At 36.6% G+C, this 9,957-nt stretch overlaps 1 pseudogene across 1 annotated transcript; it reads right to left on the reverse strand.

Moving 5' to 3' along the window:
• Positions 1–1,102: 1,102 nt before the first annotated feature.
• On the reverse strand, positions 1,103–5,909 carry LOC125210251 (sugiol synthase-like; annotated as a pseudogene). The gene is made up of 3 exons (XR_016137390.1): positions 5,031–5,909; positions 1,704–1,979; positions 1,103–1,617 (listed from the first exon to the last, which is right to left on the reverse strand). The product of XR_016137390.1 is annotated as a sugiol synthase-like (transcript).
• Positions 5,910–9,957: the final 4,048 nt, after the last annotated feature.

The raw sequence follows: 9,957 nt of genomic DNA on the forward strand, positions 1-9,957 counted from the left end.
TCACGGGGGATTATATTATTATGATAATTGCTTTGATTTTCCATATTCTGTGCAAGATTATTATTAGAATGAGCATCGTGTTCCCACTACCCAAGTATCCAATCAAAGAAATTTATAAGTTCCCTTTTGAAAATCTTTCCTACCAACAATTGGTTAGTATAAGGTACGCCGAGATGTCAAACCCACATAGAACGTTAACTCTAGCATAAAAGGATTAATCGCAAGAGGTGGTTGGTTGTGCAGCCACGCTTTACCTTTTCGGGAACTTATTTAAAGGTAAACAGCTTGGGCAAGTAAATTAACTAAGCATGTGAACGATAAGAAATCAACAATACTTGGACAATTAAAGAAAACAGTAATTGCAGGCATCGAAAGAAATAACGGAACACTTTAAACTACTATATCCTAGATAGAAGAGATGAAAAGCTTGTACCATGAAGTATGAAAGGAGTAAAATGCGGAAAAGAAAGAAGTACAATGCTACAACCTACATTGAACGGTAGGCGCAAAGCTTCATGTTCAAAGTTTAGGGAAGCAACGACAAATGCTGTCCATGCATGCATAAATTAAGGAAAACCTAATCCAACACCTTGGAAAATAAAGTTTCAAAAAAATAAAGATCTAGCCCTAATATTAATAAGAAAACAAAGAACAATTAACAAGATCTTCGTTCCTTAAGCCATTAGACTTGAAGAAACGAACGATTAAACAAAAGGTTAAGCGCCTAACAGTGGGTAACTCAACTCAACAAGCCCAATTAACAATAATCTAGAACAAGAACGGAAAATATCTACCTAGCTAACTATGCATGTCATCGAAAGTAGAGTAAATGCAGAAAACCAAAACTTGAGCTAACACACTATGAGCATTACAAACATAGATCAGTCTTTACACAGAAAGCAATTTTGATTCTCAATTTTTTCAACCTACTTTCCATTGCATTTCTTTAAACTTGTGGTGAGTCAAAGTGTGATAATTAATGGCGGAGAGAGAGTACTATTTTTAACAAAACCAGATCGAACGGATTTATTTGAGAATGTATAAATTGTTGAAAAGTGTGTTTTATAATTGTCCAACATGTTCCATCCATTAATGTGCCTACAAATCAGCACGGGAAATAGTCACTGGACCCGCCGGCGGATACCCTTGGTAATTACTAATTTATTGGATACAAAACATGAGGGTAAATAGTAAATGCACATAATGGTTGAATTTAAATATAGAGTTATTGGCAGTAACAGTACAAGAGTACTGCAAATTTATTTAGCCATCGAAGTGGAAACATCATGCTTTTTATATGGGATGATCTTGAGCGAAACTGCCCGGTGTACCGAAAACCCACTCATAACACCCTTTGCTTCCTCATCGCTCGCGTCCGGCCGCTCCAGTTTCCAGTCGAAGTTGTGAACAAGAATGGCCGGCACTGTATGCAGAATCCTGTAGGCCAATGGCAAACCCGGGCAGACCCTTCTACCCGACCCAAACAGAATCAGCTCGAAATCCTGGCCTTTGAAGTCTATCTTCTGATCGAGGAACCGTTCCGGCTCAAATGAAAGCGGATTCTTCCATATCATGGAGTCCCTTCCCATACCCCATGCGTTGATCAGCACCTGTGATATGTAATACAAATAGACCAAATAATATATTATTGGTTCATGGAGAAAATTAAGTGAAATAGAATAGATATTTGTATTAACTTGTGTTCCCTTGGGATCCGATACCCGTTCACCACTTGGTCATTTTCTGCTTTGCGAGGAACGAGCAGAGCAGCTAGAGGGTGGAGCCGCAACGACTCCTTCACCACTGCCTGCAAAATACAGAAGCTTTGATATCTTTGATTCGTCCAACACCTTCTCATCCCCAATCACGCTCTTCAGCTCTGTCGCCACCTTCGCCATTTTGTCCGGGTGCGATATTAGCTCTTGCATTATCCACTCCAGCGTGGTCATGTTCGTCTCTACTCCTCCAAGGAACAATTCCTGATCCATCCATCCACAATTTTAGCTAGTGGAATGTAGGAATAGCATGACACGATATACAAATATGAATGCGAACGAAGTAAATGTCACGACCGCCCTTCTAGAGTTAATTAAATGCGGGCAATCGCGACCTAAAAGGGCTTAAATTGCAAACAAAGACAAGGTGTAGGGTACCATAAAAGAGTTTGACCAACATTTAATGAACGGTTAACATCAAGATAAGTCCGAGCAACGCTTTGGCAGTTAAATCAAAAGGATAACAGCTATCATTAAAATAATCAAAATGACAAGGGTTCAGAGTACTCAAAAACATATCATGCCTCTAGGTTCCAAACGGGAATTTATAGTTTCAAGATCAACCAACGATAAGTAAAACATGTTTCAGCGGAAGCATCCAAGAGAAGAGTGAAGTCATATATGAAGTCACAACGACACCCCGAGTTTCAAGACAACCATAGTATTTTTATAAAATTGCTCAACACCACCAACCGCTCATCGCCAGCTCAACCTGCACATAGGGAAAACACATGCAGGGCTGAGTATTTTGAAATACCCAGTGGACTCATGCCAAAATATTTTTAATAGATATGCCATCCCTACCATAGTGAACTCGAGTTTTTGCATTTAGTAAAGAATATCGTCGAGTATCACAAAATAATTTCATAGACTGGGCCAGTCAAACAATCTCCCCCATTTTCTCAACAATCCACAAATCACAACAATTCCATAGTGCGACGAAAGTGTGGCCACACTATTCGCCCATGAGACCAGCCGACTAGCAAGGACGGCTCCCGATCCCAACTGTGTACACTAGCCTGATAGGTTTTGGGCCCTACTCAGACCCGAATTCGTTTATATAGTCCTGTAGCCTGATGGAGCGAACTCACAAACTAGGCATCAGACAACATAGCCCTATAGCCTAATGGAGCGTACTCACAAGGCATCAGGCAAACAACATCATCAAAACAATCACAGGCATGGCATAACATTTTAAACCACCCTTATAACGTCGTAATCATGCTTTTCAATATAAAAGAGTTTAGGAGAATAAAGTCCACCTCGACTGCTTAGATCTCAAGTACTTTCTTCCCTTTACTATCACGCTTTGAGCGCTAGTTATCACCTTTAAATTAACGTGTATCACAAATCAGTCTCAATCAATGACTCAAAATCATGCATGTTCCCAACGTTTCCTTTTTCCCATCGATTTGTTTTATATTAACAGTCACAATCAAGACATGCTCTTCATATCAATTTATTCATACTACAACTCCAGATCTATCATCAAATCATGGTCACGCATGAGTGTTCTTCAACACACATCACACGCACACACAAACACACACGCCAACACACACACACACACGTCGATCCACACACGCACACATGCATCCCATTTATCAATTGGTTTTCCCTTTTTCTCTCAGTCTATATGCATGAGAGTTCAAGAACACCGATTAATCGATTAGATGAGAAAGATGGATCAAAATACCACTTCTTGATTGAAATGATCGGTAGAAACAAAGTAAAATCTTGATTCTTCAATAATTCTTGAGGCTTCAACGTTAATTCTTCTCAAAAGATAAAGAATTCTTAGAGAAAAATAGAATAAAAATTGAGAAAGAGTGGGAGAGTGGGAGGCGTGAGTTTAGAGAGAGAGAGGCATGTGATTAGTGGTGGCTAGGGTTAGGTTTTTCTCTCTTATTTATAGAGTTCAAGAATATAATCCCACAATTAAATAATCAAAGATTTTGGAAGATATGGAGAGGGGAGTTGGCGTGAAATCTGGGGAGAAATAAGGGGATTTCGAATTACATGCTAATTAATTAGCATATGAATTAATTTGGAATTTATTTGGAATATCACGGAGTAGAATAAAATAATAATTTCCCCCAATAAAATAAGAAAGTGGCATTTTTTTCTTGCTCTCCCACAAGGAATTAAATTCAAATCCTAATTAAAATAGGATATGGCAAGATCTCCTTATATATGGTAAGATATCCTCGGATATTTGCATTTATTCACGGAAGAGAATAAATAAGGGATCAAATAATATAATAAAAATTTCTTCTCTCCATAAATAGGAGATTTTCGAAATCTCCTTAGAAATAACATGGGGATCGATTTTTCTCATGGAAAAATTAAGAATAATTGGGTTTTAGATTTAATTGGATAAATATCCCAAGCAATTAATTAAATCGAAGAAAATAGGATTCCTCTCGAATAAATCATAGTGGTCGAAAATTCCAATAAAATGGGTGGAATAATTAAGGACGAACCTATTCAATCTCACTCCCCTTAGGAAAATAATTCACCACAATATATTTCACCCCGCATCAAATATTTACACTGTCACGTCACAATTTCAACCATTTTGACTATTCCACCTCCACGTCAAATTTTCAACAATATTGACTATTCAACAGTCACGTCATATAATCAACAGATTTGACTATTCAAATCAATCTCAACTCCAAATCGCAATTGGGTCACAAGAATATCATGCATTTAATCCACATACTTCACGGCATTAAAAACATTTAATGTAAAAATTTTATGGTTCGAAAATTAGGGTTCGAAAAGTGGGGCGTTACAGTAAGCCTTACACTAACACACAATTTTAGGGTTCAGGGCAGACCCAATAAGAAATTTGAATTAGGGTTGGGTTCGGATTATGAGTTAAAATATCATTTTTTAATTATTTTTATTAGTTAAAAAATGTTATACTTAATTTTATTACTTAAATATTGACCATGGTAAAATTATAATCATATTATAACATTGTATGGTAACTTCATTAAGGGTAGTCTGACCTTTTTTTTGGCACGTCACAATAACCCCCACGATCACGTACGAAGTTATTGGGTTCAGACCAGATAAGAACCAATAATTTTCGGTTAGGTTAAGGTTTGACCTTATTAGATTCGTTCAATACTGGGATGACCTTATACCAATCAAAGCCACACGATTTGTCAAAAAATAATTAAAATAAAATAAAATAAATTATTGACAAATGGAAAAAAAAAAAAGAACAAGTGTGATTTACTTTACCATCATGAGATGGTTAAATTGCTTAGCCGTCAACTTGTTATCTTTGTCCTGAAGAGAATCCACAATCATCTCCAAGAAGTCATCCTTCTTCGGAGCATTGGGATTCTCTCTTCGGAGTTGGATCCTCTGACGGAGATAGCCCTCGAATAAATCCAGCAATCTGCGGAATTTAACCTCGGCCAGGCGCTTGACCCCTTGCAGGTCGAACGGCCTCAAGACGGGGAAGAAGTCGGCAAAGTTAGGCACGCTTAAGAGGCTGGTGACGCCCTCTATGGTCTCCTTAAACTCCTTGGTGACTGAGGACTCGAACTCGGTGGACTGCATCGAGAAAAGAGTGCCCAACACGAGGTTGAGTGAGGTGGTGAAGGAGGCCTCGCGGATGTCAACTGCTCGGCCTTGCTCAGAGCATTTCCGGGCGAAGTCAAGCAGCTGCTGCAGCTTCTGCCTGCGGAGGTCTTGGCTTCTCTCCAAGCACCGGCTCGAAAACATCTGCTCTCGACATATCTTGCGCCTGTCACGCCACTCGTCCCCCGTGGAAATGAACGACATGGCGATCTCGTTGTGGCCCAACACGTCCAGCGCCTGCACCGTGGGTCGACCGGAGAATACCTGGCCGTGTTTTAGAAGGATTTCCTTGGCCATCTCCGGGGAGGAGACGACAACGGTGTACACGCTGCCGTGGTGGATGGACATCAAAGAGCCGTATTGCTTTGATAATTTGGCGAATGTCTCGTGAGGTTGGGGCCCGAGCTGCATCATGTTTCCGATGATGGGGAGGGGCGTTGGGCCGGGCGGGAGGCTCTTCCGGCGCTGGAAGGAGATCAACCACGTTGCGGCGGTGATGAGGAATAGAGCAATGAGGAAAGGGAAGGAATCCATTATGTCTACCAACTTGGTTGGAGGGAGTTTTACTTTTTTATAACTAATTTTGTTATGGTGGTACTGTACCTAACAAAATTGATTTATGGCTCATTTCTAGCTAGAAATTAAATACTGCTATAGGAGGTCCAGCTATAAATTAATTATTACTCCACCCGTCTCGCTATAATTGGGATGGAACTTTTAGGCACGGAGTTTTAGAAATAAATGTTGGGTGTGTTAAATAAATAGATAAAAAAGTAAGAGAGGGGAAAAGGTAGAGAATAAAGTATAAAGTGAATAAAGTAGACAGAATAGAGTAAGAGAGAGTAAAGTAAAAAAGAGAAAAAAGTTACCAAATATGGAAATGACTCAACTATGAATAAACTTCCTGAAATGATAAAATGACTCAACTATGGCGAAACGGAGGGAGTACTATAGGAGTAAATAGGATAGTCATTGCAGCCAGCAACGGGATGATCTGAATAACCCGCTAAATTTTGAGTGCTAGGGTTGGAATTTTTCAACCCGATGAAATTATATTTATCTGATTAGCCCGCAATCCGACTAGGCCAGATATAAAACTCGATGGACTTGCCCGATATGTTGGATGTGTTGGGACTACCGCAGCGGAATACACGGAAAACAAACAGGTCCTTAACGGATCTATTTAGGTGATTATGCATTCGACTCCAATTTAATGCAATAAACAGAGATCTATAGATATAACATCAAATAAACACATAATCATGCATATTCGATGTAGATTCGATTGTTACCTCTTCTTGATCCATCATAGGATCGAAGTTGCTAGCTGCACCACCCGGAGATCCTTGGTTTACCAACCGTGAATCTTCCAACCTATTCCCTTGTCCTTGATCATCTATCTGTGTGGGCGGATCTTGAATAATCAATAATAGTCTTGAAGAGATCTAGGGAAACCCAATCACAAACTCGATATTGTCTTGATCTAATCCTATGAATTAGGATAGAACAAGAACAAAAACAAAACCCTAATTCTCCCACGTGCCAAGGCATGAAAACCGAGGCAGAGAGAGAGAGCCGGCGACGGCTACTAGGGTTTAGGGGGAGGAGTGTTGTGTTGAATGGTGTGCTAGGGTTTTCACATTTCATCACTATTTATAATGGACTTGTTTGGCTAGGATGGGGATCCATGGAATGACTTAAGTGTTAGGCTCACCCATTAGATAAATTACTAATTAAATCAAATGACCCATGATTTAATATATTATCAATGGAATATTATTTTGTTCCACTAAAGAATAATATTGCACTCCCACTTAAATCACCAAATTACAAATAACTTGGGTCCATTTTATTTTATAATATTTTTCGCGTTTAAGATTATCTTGATCCGTCAATTTAATTCTTTTGTCTGCTATGTGACTAGAATTAAATTAATTCTCCAAAGAGTTTTTCTAGTTTGAAACTTTATTTATTATTCGTGGAATAAATTCCAACTGCGCAGTTTTTTGAATAATAAATTCCTTTTTCAAACACCTCTTAGGGATTACCCCTTAGGGATTTAATCATACCACACTGGGCACGCGAATTCTATGAAATAATATTCCAATACCTTCATGTTATTCAATTACTACCACCCAAGATATCATGAACTTGAGTTACGTACAAACTCTCACATTGATAAGTCAAAGTGGCGTATGACTGAATAAACAATATTGATATTAATTCCATAGACTAGAAAATACTAAAATTTCTGAAATATATTCTTACAGTAGATAGCAATAAAGAATATATTTCATATTAGATCATTTCAGTGTTTTACCACACTGGTGTTACTAATCTCGTCTTAGGTAAGAGAGAATTATCACAAACACCGCAACCGTGCCAATAGGTAGCCAAAGCCTATCGATGTTGTGAATACGTTTTTCTTCTTACTAGATCTGGCCAAGTCCCCTACTGGAGAACTCATGAGGAGATTCATCGAATTTCCCAACTTGACCTTCATAGTAAAAAGCCTTAGACTTGTTTATTATATTTCAATAATAAACCATTATATTATTTTACTTATTCTCATAAATAGGTAAACAAGTGGACGTGGCGTTTCTCGTATACATGCACAAGCTGACTGTACAAAGGCATGTACGCTCGAAGCATCTTTTAGTATACAAACGCCAGCAGGATGTAGGTACAACTATTGTTTATTATTTCTTCATGTTCAACGTATAATTTTCAACTTTTCATTAATTATTACCAAAAAATATTTAATTTTATATGATATAAATATATGTTAAATTTTTATTAATATAAATATAAATAAATCAATTTAAAAATTCATATTACTTATTAGAAATATTCTAATTTTAAAATATACTTTAAAATATATTAAAAATATGTTTTTTATTTTATTTTATTTATACAAATTTTAAATTAGTATATACTGTCTCCGTCCCGTAGAAATAGGCTAATTGAGGATGACATAGATTTTAATGTATATTTGGTAAAGTAATAGAAAAAGAGAAAAAAATGGTTGAAATAATAGTGGATGGTGGGCTAATAAATGATAAAGTAAAAAAGAAGGAGAAAAATGTTTCCTTAAATGGATATGAAAATATTTATGGGAAAGACGAAAAAAGGAAATTCAGCCTATTTATATAGGATGGAGAATGGTAGTGATAAAATGTAAACTTATATATTGTACAAATTCAAAACTACTCAACACAACTTCAACACAGTTTCAATACAATATCAACACAGTGTAAAATTTCAAGATTTTAATGTCAACACAATATCAACACGATATCAACACAGCAGCAATTATTGACTACCGTTGAAATTCTGTTGACATTTTCCTGTTGATGTTTTTTTGTGATCTGTTGACATTTTTCAATGGTCCAGCTTATAGTTTTGAGTTTGTACAATATTTAGAGTTTTCATTTGATCGCATTCCGAATAGAGGAAATAATTAAGTTTAACTGTAAATATGTATCTCAAAATTCCTATTATAATTAAATGTTTTATGTATAACTAATTTTTATCATTATTGAGCTAATTTAATTTGTAGCCGTGGCGCTAATTGGTGGCCATGGAGCTTATTTGTAGCTCAAATTTTCTACAAAAGTATATTCCATCCGTTCCGCGTCAATGGATGCGTTTTTTTTAGATAAATTATGTTAAGTAAGCTAATTAAAGTAAAAATATAGTAGGGAAATTAAAAATTGTTAAAGAGATGAAGAGAAAATCTATAAATATATAAATGCACGGTACATGGAAAGAAAATTTTCACATCCACTTTCATGAAATATTGATAACTATTTTATAAAATTGTATTAGCATGTAATATACATTATTAATATATGATTGATATGATATAAATGTTAGGTTTGGGATACTGAAAAGCATGTTTTGGGCACAAATAGAATCTTGCTTGTATACGAAAAACTCTACAATCCATTTTTAACCCGATTCAGTATTATTCGAGCAGTTTCGCACGAATAGAATCACTATTATTATTACATCGTGTTTGCTTGTGCATTTATAAGATATTTTACAACATTTAAATGCATAAGAAGTAAACAAAAGCCTAGGCTTAGTACACCGGTTGTGGGCAACGTCCAATTTAAGGTAACACGGTCAATTCTATGCAATGCTTTGCAAAAGAGAAAGAAAAATTTCACAACCTAGATAGGCTTTGGCTACCTATCGTGAAAGGTTGCAATGTCAGTCCGCATATTTCTAAGCCTCACTGAAATAAGATGACATTGGTGTGGTATAGTACTAAACGGATCTAACTGCAAGACGTGTCTTTATGGAGGTGAGTCTCATTTGATAATGTCCTCAAGAGGAGCTCGAACAAGGTTTTATTATTCACAAAAACTGGCCAGATGGAATTTAATTATTCCATGAATAATAAATAAGTGTTTCTTGCTGAGTCCACTCTTGGAATTAAAAAGATGTTAATTAATTAAGTCCATAGCAGATATTAATTAATTAATAGACGTTTATATTTTAAGTGCGAGAAATAAATAATATAAATAACGGAAACCCAGATTACTTGTAATTTCGGATTTGGGTGGGGAGGTCAATA

The sequence above is a fragment of the Salvia hispanica genome, chromosome 3 (assembly GCF_029641045.1).
Source record: "Salvia hispanica isolate PSC_SH4W2 chromosome 3, Shi_PSC_v1, whole genome shotgun sequence".
Lineage (NCBI taxonomy): Eukaryota > Viridiplantae > Streptophyta > Magnoliopsida > Lamiales > Lamiaceae > Salvia > Salvia hispanica.